Source organism: Taudactylus pleione, unplaced genomic scaffold, assembly GCF_031769625.1.
Source record: "Taudactylus pleione unplaced genomic scaffold, aTauple2 ptg000189l, whole genome shotgun sequence".
NCBI classification, from domain to species: domain Eukaryota; kingdom Metazoa; phylum Chordata; class Amphibia; order Anura; family Myobatrachidae; genus Taudactylus; species Taudactylus pleione.
The window spans coordinates 243,225-255,967 of NW_028284591.1; positions in this window are offsets into that span (position 1 = coordinate 243,225).

Below are 12,743 nucleotides of genomic sequence, written 5' to 3' on the forward strand. Positions count from 1 at the left end.
ACCAACTCTGAAAGGAAGGGCCGTAGCTAGGGTAGTGCGGCCGGTGCCATGGCACAGGGAACCGCAGGTCAGTGGGCGCTGTTTGCCCTGTCAATTTTCTGTTTATTATCATTCTCACTTGTAGCTTCCTATTATTTCATCCCCAGCATCTCCTGGTCTCCCCTATCTCTTCCCTGGCCCTTCCCCATAAGGCCATTCCCCTTTTTTGGGTGCGTAATGTCCCTTTGAAAAATGGGGGGGGGCACCAGTGCTCTTTCTGGTACAGAGCACCAAAAAGTCTAGTTACGGCTCTGCTGAAAGGTGCGTTTGTTGTAAAAACCCAAACATTGGTAGTTTCTCAACCGGGAACTGTCGACGGCAAACTTGATCATTTTTGATGAACAACCAAAACCTACTAACGCGATATCTCAAGTGATCGAAGTGTCATATTATTAGGGGAAGTGAGTAAATGAACTAAGTGAATGCAAGTGGGTAAATGGGATTTCATAGTTATACACTCAGAGCAGTAGGAGAAGATGCAGTATGGAGACAACCAGGTGCTGGTGCACACCCGCCACTGAAAATCTCCCAATCTTAATATGCTATCATGAAACTCACAGAATTAAAAAGTTTTCATATACTTCAGAAGATTCCACATACCTGTCATACATTTAAATCCTTTTCAACAACTTTGAAACAGTCACATTACTCATATCTTGTACTGTGATTATTCTTGGATACATTTGGCATTTATCAAAATCCTTGCCAGCAGAACGTGGCATTTTCTTGGACAATGCTGCCATATACAAACTTTACTTCCAATCGGGCAGATGGAGCTACACCTCCAGGCCCCACATAAAAATAGGCCCATTATCTTGACAGCATCCTACTTGCTGACAAACTGGCTGACCCCCGCCTGAGAGAGGGCAGTCAGGTCGGCACAGCTGGAGGGAGGAAACGTGGCATGGCATAGGTGGTATGATTGCATCATCGTGGACCCACCACCGCTATACAATGCTGATATTAACGACATTATAAAGCAGGGGTGGGGGCTACAAAAAACGCAATTCACCCCGGTTCGAGTCATTGGCCCCCATAATCACCAGCTTGTGCTCGCTCAGTGGGCGGCTGTGGGGGGAAGGGGTGCAGGCAACTGCGGGGGGAAGGGTGTTTGGGCAGGTGGTGGAACAGCTCCCAGCTGGTGGTGCTTCCAGAGATTTCTAGTCTCACAAAATTATGCAATTTTATATTTTTATTTATTTAAGGAGACAGTGGGGCTGATGGTGTAGGGGTGTAAATGCCCCTGTGGCTCTGGCCACACCCACACTAGTCACAGCTCCTCCTCTTCTCAGTATAGACCTATGAACATTTTCAACCACAGGTCCAGGTGGCCCTTAATCCAGCCCTGTTTACAATACAGATATAAATATTTTTAAACTGTCCGATAAGCAACCTTTTTTTTGTCTTTACCGTATTGATTACTAGATAATTAGTGGAAGATTAGCCAAAGATTGCAACTACAAATTGCTCTCTTTCATTTTTTTTCGCCATCTCCAGACATATTGGCTTTCACTAAACCCAGAAATTATTTTCAATATCATTCAAAGACACTCTAGTTACATAATTAGTAGCATGCTGTGTTTCTGCATTTTTATGAAGAAAAAAAAAAAGAAAATTATGCAGTTTGATCCCCCATTGATAAATCGTTTCTCTAGCATTTAATGAAAAGCAAAAATAAGAAAAATACTTCAAATATAACAACGCCAATAGAAGAAAATTGAGGAAAAAAAACATGTTTATGTGGCTTTGTTCCTAAAAATAAAATAAAAAATTAAAATACAAAATAAAACTTTGAAATGAAAGTTTACGCGCGCTATCACATGATGCCAAAGTTTTTCCTCACATTAATTAAGCCGACTTACAAAAAAAAAAAAAAAAAAAAGCAAATTTATTGTGATTTACATAATCGAGAGGAGTAAGTAGCAGCACGGTAGGTGGTCGTCTTTGTAGTGGAACAGGAGCCATTTTTGATTGGAGCTATTGTTAGACCAAAGCCGAAATCTACAGAGAAGTTATATAGTGACTTCACAGAATAAATCCGCTGCTCTGCTTTGTGTTAGGGAACGCTTGCCTGAGGCATTGCATAACAAAGTGGCTACGCTTCTTGTCAGCCAATTATTTGACATATAAATTACTTTATTCTGTAAATAAGGGCGTTTTGAATGTGCTATCTGAGCAATGCAGTCAATCCCTAGAGTCATTTTACCATGGCAAACTAGAGTAAACAAGAAACCACAGATAGCAGATAGTGCATGTCCGCAGCATTGATTCAAGTTCACATGTGGGGATATTTTGGGAGCGGATACAGCTTAAAAAGTTATTTTTCATTTGTTCGGTGCATCAGTTCATTTAAAGCGATGTAAGATGGGCTCATTAACAATTTACTCTTTCTGTGCTGCTCTGCAATATGAGGCACAATGGTGCATCTATTCTGTACTCCGCTGTGATCCCCTCTGCTGTGCCAAACACCTACCCTCTGTCTGTGTACACATTTGTTACGATCTTTCAAATCTGTGCACTTCAGCGGAAAGCTAGGTGTTCTTGTGGAAATCGAGGAAATGTAGTATCACTATCACATTCTGCTAGAACACTCCACCATGCATATAAGTAAAGGGGTCTATCCATTAGCAGATAAATTTGAACGATGAACGATTTATCGTTCAGTCATTCAATTTATCTGCTAATGGATAGGCTCTGAATGGTGAAAATTCGCAGTCTCGCGGCCGACAAATTTTGTCTTTTGTCTCTCCAACATGTTGGTCAATTATCGCTTATCGCTGACAGATATTAGAAATATCTGTCGCGGTAAACGTCGTACGACGAACGATATTTTTAATGAAAATGAACAGAAACATAAAAAAAAAAAAATCCACTCCCTGAATGATGTCATGCAATATTGTTCGTCGTTCGTCGTTCGTCGTTCGCAAAAATCTGTCATGTACATGACAGATATCTGTCACCGCAGCCCCAGGAATTTTCAAGGGATAAATCTTTTATCTTTCATCTTTTGAAAAAGATCTGCTAATGGATAGGCCCCTTAGCTGAGGCTAGTGTGCCCATCACCTACCCCTTTAGCTGCCCATCCACTAGACGATTAAGTTGAGCGATTGAACGATAACGATCGTTCAATCATTCATAAATCGTTTGCAAATCGTTTGCAAAAATGTCTAAAACGACCAGCAATGCAAGTGCCCGCTGGTCGTTTAGACATCTATCATCGTGCAAACATGCTGGTAATCCTGACGATAACGTCAGGTTGAGCATGTTTGCAGATGATTGATGAGCCTGCACTGAATGATTGCTCGTTCAGTGCAGGCTCATCACAGACTGACAAATGTTTTCATGTCTGCTAGTGGATGGGCACCTTTACCCTTAATGCTAGATGTTCACACTAGGATTTGGGAGTTCTTAGGACTTGTGCACAGGTCAGCTATCCTTAGGAAACACTACTGCAAAAGTCCCAATGGTCGGATACCATGTATTGAGACTAATGTGGAGTACACACGGGGCTGACGCATTGGCCGGACGACCGATCAGACAGTTGGCAAGGCTTATGCACAAACAATCTTGTGCATAGAGACCTACAGATCGTCTGCCCGATATGTCTTCCAAAGAGACTCCATTTGAATATGCCCGCCCACTTGAGACGTCATAATCAATGGATTCTGTGCACAATATATCGTTTGATCATGTGTACACACTGAACGATGTGAATGGTATATTTGTCTGATATATCACATCACATATGCTGTGCAGCAGATATATTGTGTGTACATAGGGACTGATGGTCGGGATGATGTAGGGTGGTATCCTATTAGCCCCAATATTTTTGCTGATAATCCCCGTTTTTTGACAATTTTTTTTTTCACCATAATTTGCTTGAAAACACATAGGATCCATAATAAGATCACCATGGCACTGGCAGAAAAAACTGCACTTTTCAGGGATAAGAAAATCCCCCATAAGTGCCAATGTCAGGCCGGACTTCAGGGCTAATTGGACTTCAGGGCTAATTGGATCCATTAGCGCCTGAAAAATGTTCAGGCCTATTTGGATACCTGGGAAGATGGTCAATCATACATCTGGGGCATTTTAGAAATAGTACAAAATAGTACAAAAAATAAATAAAAATAGAAAAATAAAAACATGAAAATTCCAAAAACATACAAAATTAAAAATGGATGCAAACCTGATGTAACAGGAAAAAAATGCTGTTCACACTCGTGATACTGTCAACGCGTTTCGGCCTGTGGTAAGCCTTTATCAAGACATCATTTTATTTTTCTATTTTTATTTATTTTTTGTTATGGACTTGTACTATTTCTAAAATGCCCCAGATGTATGATTGACCATCTTCCCAGGTCATCACTACTTTTCTTTTATATGTGACCAGTTGTTGTTACCCTATCATATGGGTGGCCTGTTGTTATAATAAAATCAATTTTTATATTCACTCGGATTTATATAATTCATTTTTTCTGGGGATTAACATTTCATGGAGAGAGTGGCTGTCTATGGAAACTACTAAGAAAAATGATAAAGAAACCTTTATACGTTTGAAGCCGTCTATATCTACCGTGAGCGGGGTACGCTCCTAGTTTGTGAAGGCTTTTTAAAGATACCTTGATGGGTTTCAACCCTACACCCTTACAGTGAGTGGAGTATGCCACCTTTCTTCTTCCCTTTTCCTGGTTTTGGGTCATATAGCCCTTTTCACACAGGGGTGATATTAAAGAAACCTTTTGATACATGAAAATACACAATTGAGTGTGAGTTGGGGTACACCTGCACCCTATTGAATGAATTATCTTCTACACAACGAACAATTTATACACTTTGTAATATAAAACTGTACTACACATATCCTTTTTTTTGTGTTTTTTATGACAATAATGTACACTGGAGGATAAAGAAGGAAGATTTCTCCAGATTTCCATCACGGACACGTGTTGTTCCAGGAACGTAATATTCACTATATTATAATTTTTTTCACTAGCGCCTTTCTTTTGAGTCACATATTCCATTTTGCTTGTTTATTTTATTGTATTGAAATTTTGTGAGATTTCACATGTAGAATCATTGTATAGGCTGCTTTTGTTTTTACGCCATTCACTAAGAATTTTGTTTTATTTATTTCTATTTGGATACCGCCCATAGAGTTTATCGGCTGACCGAACAATATATCGGCCATTGTGTACACAACAGAAGTACATATTTACTTCTGCACATTGCCGACGGTTTTCACCCCAAACCTGCAGTTTGTAGGTGATTCCCAATCTCTCAGCAATGTGCAGCAATTTGCAAATGGCAAAACCGGTATTGGGTTCGTCAAAATTGCAAGAAACAATTATGCAAAAACCGCAATAGTGGTCTGGCCAATCAGCACAATTATTATAAGGGCAATCATTATGTAATGATTAAGGAGGTAAAAATCTGTTAGGATCTGAGTTTATTGTGGACCCAGGGTGGAAATAGGAGCAGACACCTGAACAGATTTAAATTGAAAAGTGGGTCTTTTAATGGGTGAACTTGCAGACATGTACACGGATAATAAAATAAAGTCCAGAATATTAAGAGGAGGGTGATGATTAGAAACTGTAGTGAAGTATGTATAGGTAATGTCCAGGTTGTGGCAGAACAAATAAAAGTCTTTGTAATCCAAATGGTCACTGCAAGGCTGCATACAGGAAAATAGTACTGATTGATACTGGTGAGGTGAAATCCGGAGAGGTAATGGAGTAATTAGAATAGCAGCAGCTGATGAATTAAGTGGAAAGTTGTATTGAGTTGGCTCAGTGTAGAAAACAGAGCTAGGTAAATGGAGGCAAGGTAGGTTCAGAGTTAATTGTACACACAGGTCCTTTGGCAGGGAAAGGGTAAATAGAAGGTGCAGGATGGTTCCAGCAGGAGACTGGGAGCAGGCAGAGTGGTGCAGGCTACTTGGAAGCTGGGATCCAGCAGGAGCACAGGCGAGCACTCAAACAGGCAGGTATACAGGAGCACAGGAACTCTCTCGCAGCATACGCTGTGAAACACGTTGCACTGGCAACCATGGGAAGCTCTGAACTCCCTTAAGTACCCAGTGCAGAATCATGATAGGTCAGAGAGAGCATGTGACATGTCAGGACTGGAGCAGCTAAGTCACATGACCAGAGGCAAGATGGCGGTGCCCATGCCAGAGCGGAATGGAAACACAACCAGGCCTACCCCGGCCAGAATGACACAGTGCCTGCGGAACACTTTGCACAGCCAATGCCCGCCGCCAGACACCAGCCTCTCTGCCGGAAGGACCACACCACAGCGCCCTCACAGGTAATACCCTTCGTCCCCTATGCCGAGAAACCCTGGTTGTGACAAAATCATTATTAGATATTTGATGGGGGCAGCATTATTTCATTCATATTTTAGAAGGTGAAAATTTAGGCATCATTTTGTTTAGAGAGCAAGATTATTATTAATTATATTAAGGTGGAGTATTCATTTATTGTTATTTGGAGCATTAAACATTTATTAAAGATTGGGGCACCAATTACGTATTATTATTATATGGCTAAATAACTAGTACCCAAATCCAAAAATACTGTAATAATTGTTGTTTCTGTTATAAATAAATTTTCAATGCCCCTATTAACAATCAATATTGCCTCCTTAATTTACGTACATGAGAAATAATCTTGCTCTCTTATTAAAAACAATACATTAATTTTGCACTAATAATATAGTAACAACATATTATTGCCACATGAGGTAATTATAAATTAGTTTTGCCTTCTCAGTTAATACTTAGGGGCATATTTATCAATTATCGGGTTTCAGACCTGATATTGTAATTTCTTCTTGCCGCTGTTTGCAGCAATCAATTATATTCTGCCCAAATGTACCTGTATTAACATTCACATGCAAGGAGCCTCTCCCTGCACTGAGTTAAGAGTGAAGTGATCACATCAGGGGTCTCAGCAGATATAGATATAACAGCTGCGTTCCCTCTATGGTACATTTGGAGGATACTTAATATTTGCAGGTATCCCCTGAAAAAAAATCACATACTAACAAATCGTTCGCCAGATATGTCTTCCCAGGAGACTCCATTTGAATCAGCAGTTTTGAAAATGAGACATTTTTTTGTCAGCTTTCCGGTGGTTTTGTCTTTAGTAAATCTGGTGGTTTTAAAACTGCCTGAAACATTTCCAAAAACCTTCAGTTTTACAAAACCACCATTTAGTATAACTCGCCCGTGGCATGAATGAACGCCAAAAGGTCATACAGTATAGATTAGTCGGAAAACGCCACTGGATTAGTCATAAGGGGGCTGATTCTCTTTTCATGGATGCAAACAGCGAGTTTTGGCATATGGCGCATATACAGAAGTGAATTGACTTATTTTGCATAACACTGGCCAATTCTGACAGATGGCTCTTGACTGGATCTTTCATTGCGTGGGAAAGACGTTTTGGGGGCGGGAACTGGGTGGTAACAATGCAATTGCACCGAAATGTTCTTCATTGTGGGAGTATTGTCGAAGCTGAATAAGGACAAGTTCAGTTTAAAATTTAATCGCAGCGACGCCATCTTGCGAATGGCCGCAAGACTCCATTTTAGAAATGCAATCGCAAGACGCCATTTTGCGAGTGGCCGCCTAAGCGCCATTTTAGGTGAACTCACAATATAGTACATGTGGCGATATTTTTATTAGCACTATGCGATCGCTTCTTTCACCATTTTTCATACGCACAATTATACTCACAAGGGCGCTATTAAATAATCGCATATTAGCGAATGCATGAGACTTAGTATGAAACCGCTGAAAAAGTAGCTTTATGCGCACACATCTGCCCCAAATTAACTAGCGTCCTTATATCAAACCCCGAATACTCACACACTACATATTCGCACACAAGGTTCCATTAGCATCAAAATGTATGATTCAAGTTGGTTAAGTTAGTTTAAATGCTAAGAAATAGAGGTTTTTGATAACTAAGGTATTATACATGATAAGCAAGGTGTGTTTGGTTTCGTTCTGATGCGTACGCTTTTTACAGCATCCCGGTGTTATCGGTGGAGAGATCGCATCATGCAAACTCAAGTTACGGATCGCAGAACTTACAAGCAACAAAATGTTTAGTTGATGGAATGTTACAGGAGGCGTTACCAGAAAGACCCCTGTTGTTGGAGGCAGGGAAAGTCTATTTGAAACAACCTGTTAAATGTGCCATAACATATGTTTCTCCTCTGGGAACCAATGAGATCAGCAGGAAGTTTTCTCTTTGTCCTGTTTCAGTCTGGGGGGAATAAATACATGTGTCCAAATACTGGTTTGCCAGTTCATGCTGAATTTTGGGTGTACTGAGAATATCTAGTCAGAAGTCTATCTCTGGGTCCAGAGGCGCAGCGTATGTATAACCGTACTTGGGTCTGTATTATTTCCTTTTACGCCTAACTTGTGTATGTATAGATTGCGTGTAACTGACTGTACTTTTACCTGAATAATACTTGTGCGTTGGAACCACAGATTCCACTCCTGTCTTTATTTGCGGTTATACTGCGTACGCAATTAGCGTTGTGTTTAGAGGTTATAGGCAGGTTTTTGTCTTAGAGGTTCTAGGCAGGTGAATCTTAGAGGTTTATAGGCAGGAATATACTAAAGGTTAATACTGACGATTCAACAGTATTGTGGGTGTGTAGCTAGAGTTCCTGCTTTTCAGAGTCATGTGTACTGAGAAGGGAAGATTGTTTCAGGCGGGTCTCTTGCACTTAGCATGGGGCTGGTGCACGCCGCGCGCCAATACCGATGATGACAGTCGTGGCTGTTGATAGAGGACGGAGTGGCTTCCACCTTCAAGCTGTGCTGATATTTGCATTAGCCCTACAGAAATTCACATTAGCATAAGGTAGTAAATCTGGCTTCTTCACTTCACGCAAAGCAGCCACTTTGTGGGCATCCCAGAATCCGCCCCAGGGAGTGTGATGGTTTGGCCATTTGGACACAGATACCATGCTAGTTTGCTTGCATTACATTGTATGTGCCAGTTGTTAGATTGCTTGCATTCCACAACCAGACACGCGCACATCAGCATGTTGGTGCATCAAGACAGAGGACCTCATTCAGAGTCGGTCGAAGCGGCCGCACGGTCGTACGCCACCGATGTTCGCTATACTGCGCATGCGTAAAGTTCGCAATGCGCGTGCGCAAACTAGCCGCTACGATCAGAAATTTATCTCTCCTTGAACACAGCCAGGTCGGTAGTTTGAGTGACAGGATGAGGCGTTTGTGGGTGGTAACAGGGGAAGGTGCTTGAAAATGGGGGAGTGGAGATCCGAACGCAGGCGTGCCTAATTATGCGAACAGCGTTTTATGGGAGTGCATAATTAACAAAGTAGCATCATGGCACATGTGACATGGGAGGTTTTTACACTGACATGATCGTAGAGCTTAAGAGAGGGTAGGGTCAACCTTAAGCTCTACGACCAGTTACAATGGTTCCCGATGGTCTCGATTAATCCTTATATGCCCGGAGATGACGTGCAATGCGTACGAGAGGAGGGCGTATTTTTTTGAATACCGACCACTTCCTCCCCTTGGTCGAACTTAGGGACGCAACTTGTGAGGGAATCATTTGCATATCCGGCCCCTTTTCCCGTACGACCGTGCGGCCGCTTCGACCAACTCTGAATGAGGTCCAGAGTGTGACCACACATCTCCCCATGTGTCCTGCACTTCAGTACCTGCACCAGTTTGGGAAAACTCTGAGACCTCAGTGACTGTGCCAATATAGAATACTTTAAGGAGCGCACAGAGGAAATGTCTCAGCCCTAGCGATCTGGAGATGGTGGCACCGCGGTGTTGGGACACGTGAGGTTGGAAGAAGATAGAGAGAAATGGGATGCCAGCAGCTTAACTTGCCAATGATTTCCACTGGCAGACTCTCGTCCAATGATAAGACTTGTGGAAGCCTCAGACTGGACAATAACTCATGATGGGAAATACAGTTCAAATACCAAAACGCATTTCAACACAATTTGGCTCTTTCATCAGACAACATTCTATTGATATAGCCTACTGAGGGTATTTTCACAGTAGGTGTCAGGCGGAATGTTAAGTGACTGTTAGGACACACTAGGGGGGGCATTCCATTGTTTGGACCGGCGGCTTTAACTACTGGATGCCCGATGGAGCAATTCAATTGTTGCTCCATGCTGACGCGAGAGCAGCCTGCGCCGGCATTTCTGTTTGCACCTTCTTGAGGTGGCGAGCAGAAATGAGAGATAAACAGCAGTTTGGGTTCAAAAAACCAGGACTTGAGCACCCTAACCAGGACTTTAGACAGGTTTCGCCACTTTATGTGGAATAACGTATGGGCGCCCAAAAACAATTGAATATCGCACCCTAATCTCCCATTACTTTAGACAGGAGATTGAGTGCAATAAAACTATTGAATTCGCCCCAGAGAGTCCTTAAAGAGGTTGCTGGGTTTATTGATATCAACAGCGTAACAGCTAACAGTGATAACGCAGTACAGACGCGTCACCGGGTATTGGTAACGCCCGGTGCACACTCTGACTATCCCTGAACGCCCGTGCCCGAAAAGGGGGCATGGCCTAAAATAAAGGGCTGTTGCCTTAAATAAGGGGGAGTGGCCTAAATGAAGGGGCGTGGTTCCCATAGCCAGAGATGCTGGGCTGCCCCTGGCTACTGGGCTGTCAGCACTGTCAGCTCCTCTTCTATGACAGGAGCTGGGTGCTCCATGGGGAGAATCACACGCTACAGGCTCCTGTCACTGCAGAGGAGCCGGCATTTTGAGAACAATACATGGCACAGGGGACACAATACAAGGCATGGAGGGGAGTAAAGGACAATATAAAACAGAGGGGGATAGAATAATAAAAGACATGGGGGTACAATACAAGATATGGTGGGGAGAAGTCAATTGGAGACATGGGGGAGCAGAATACATGCTTTAGGTATGTTTACGGCTTTTCCTACGAGACCACGCCTCTTTATGTTTTTCAGTCACATGCCTCTGGCATGCGCAACAGTACCCCTGGGTACCCCGGAAAAAAATATTCGTTTACCTACAAAATTGGTCTTGGGCCAGCCCTGGATGTGAGTTAGGTGTCACCATACATAGGGCAGGATGTAATAAGCATCGTACCCACAATGTGATGCATTCCGCTTGTCTTCGGGTACATACCAGATTGCCACGTTATGTACCTAGAATATCGCAAAGGACAGGTCTCCCGATAACAGCTGCCCTTTGCGATGCCCCCAGCCAGAGGGACTTCGGGGCACATGTGCAGAAGGCCGCCGGCCGCGGGGGTTGATGGGAGGGATCCGATTGGGAAACTCATGATGGGAAATACAGTTCACATACCAAAACACATTTCAATGCAATTTGGCTCTTTCATCAGGCAACATTCTATTGATATAGCCTATTGGGGTGATTGTCACAATAGGTGTCAGGCGGAATGTGAAAGTGCCACACTAGGGGGGGGGGCATTCCATTGTTTGCAATGGCGGCTTTAACTACTGGGTGCCTGATAGAGCAATTCAATTGTTGCTCCATTCTGGCGCGAGAGCAGCTGGCGCAGAAGGCCGCCGGCCACGGGGGGGTGATGGGAAGGATCTGATTGGATCTCTCTCAGGGGGAGCATCCCGAAAAGAAGCCCATAGGCTTCTGTTGGGTAATGCCACATTACCCACTGGGACGAAGCATTCTGGTGCTTTGTACATATGGAGTATACAGTAAAACACCAGAAAACTACATTTTAGGGGTTTTGCTGCATTTCCCCCTTTAGTACATAGTGGGAAAGGGCTGGGTACTAGATATTGGCGCTCGGGATCCTGGCAGTCAGAATCCTGTCGGTAAGTATCTTAACCATGCTACCCGTAAACCTAACCCTCCCTCCCCTCACCCTAAACCTAAGCTCCCCCCCAGTGCTAAACCCTAACCCTCCACTTAGTGCCTAACCCCTAACCCTCCCCCTAGTGCCTAACCCCTAACCCTCCCCCTAGTGTTTAACCCCTAACCCTCCCCCTAGTGCCAAACCCTAACCCTCCACTTAGTGCCTAACCCTTCACCTAAACCCACTACTTTCTGTCGAGATGCCAGTGTGGGGGTTCTGACTGGTGTCGGCATTCTGAGCGCCGACATCCCGCACACCAGGATATAAACTACATACCACTGAGAAATAATAGGGCTGCATTTACCATTTATTAATGTACAAAAAAAAATATTTTGTGTAGAATTTGTCAATGCAGCCAATGCACCAGAAGGCGACATACGTTGTAGTATATCCAGCATATGGCCACACAAAATCCACACACTTTCACTCTTAGCTGAAATCCTGCCATAAAGTATATGTGTAACAACAATATGTAGTTAGAAAGGAAGTTGATAAGACTGGCCTTTTCTCCACTATACTAATTAAAGGTCTTTATGGGGGATGCAATCGGGAAGCCGGCTGACCTTATACCGACAGCTGGCTTCCCGACTGTCATATCCCCGCGAGGGTGAAATGCCCGGCGTCTAGATGTAGACGCTGCTCATTTCCCCGACGTCGGGCGCCGCGAGCGGACAGCCACAGGGGGGAGGGTTAGGTTTAGGGCTCCCGGGGGGGACTTAGGGTTAGGCACCACCCCGGGAGGTTAGGGTTCGGCTAGGGGGAGGTAAGGTTAGGGTTAGGCACCCCCGGGGGGAGGTTAGGGT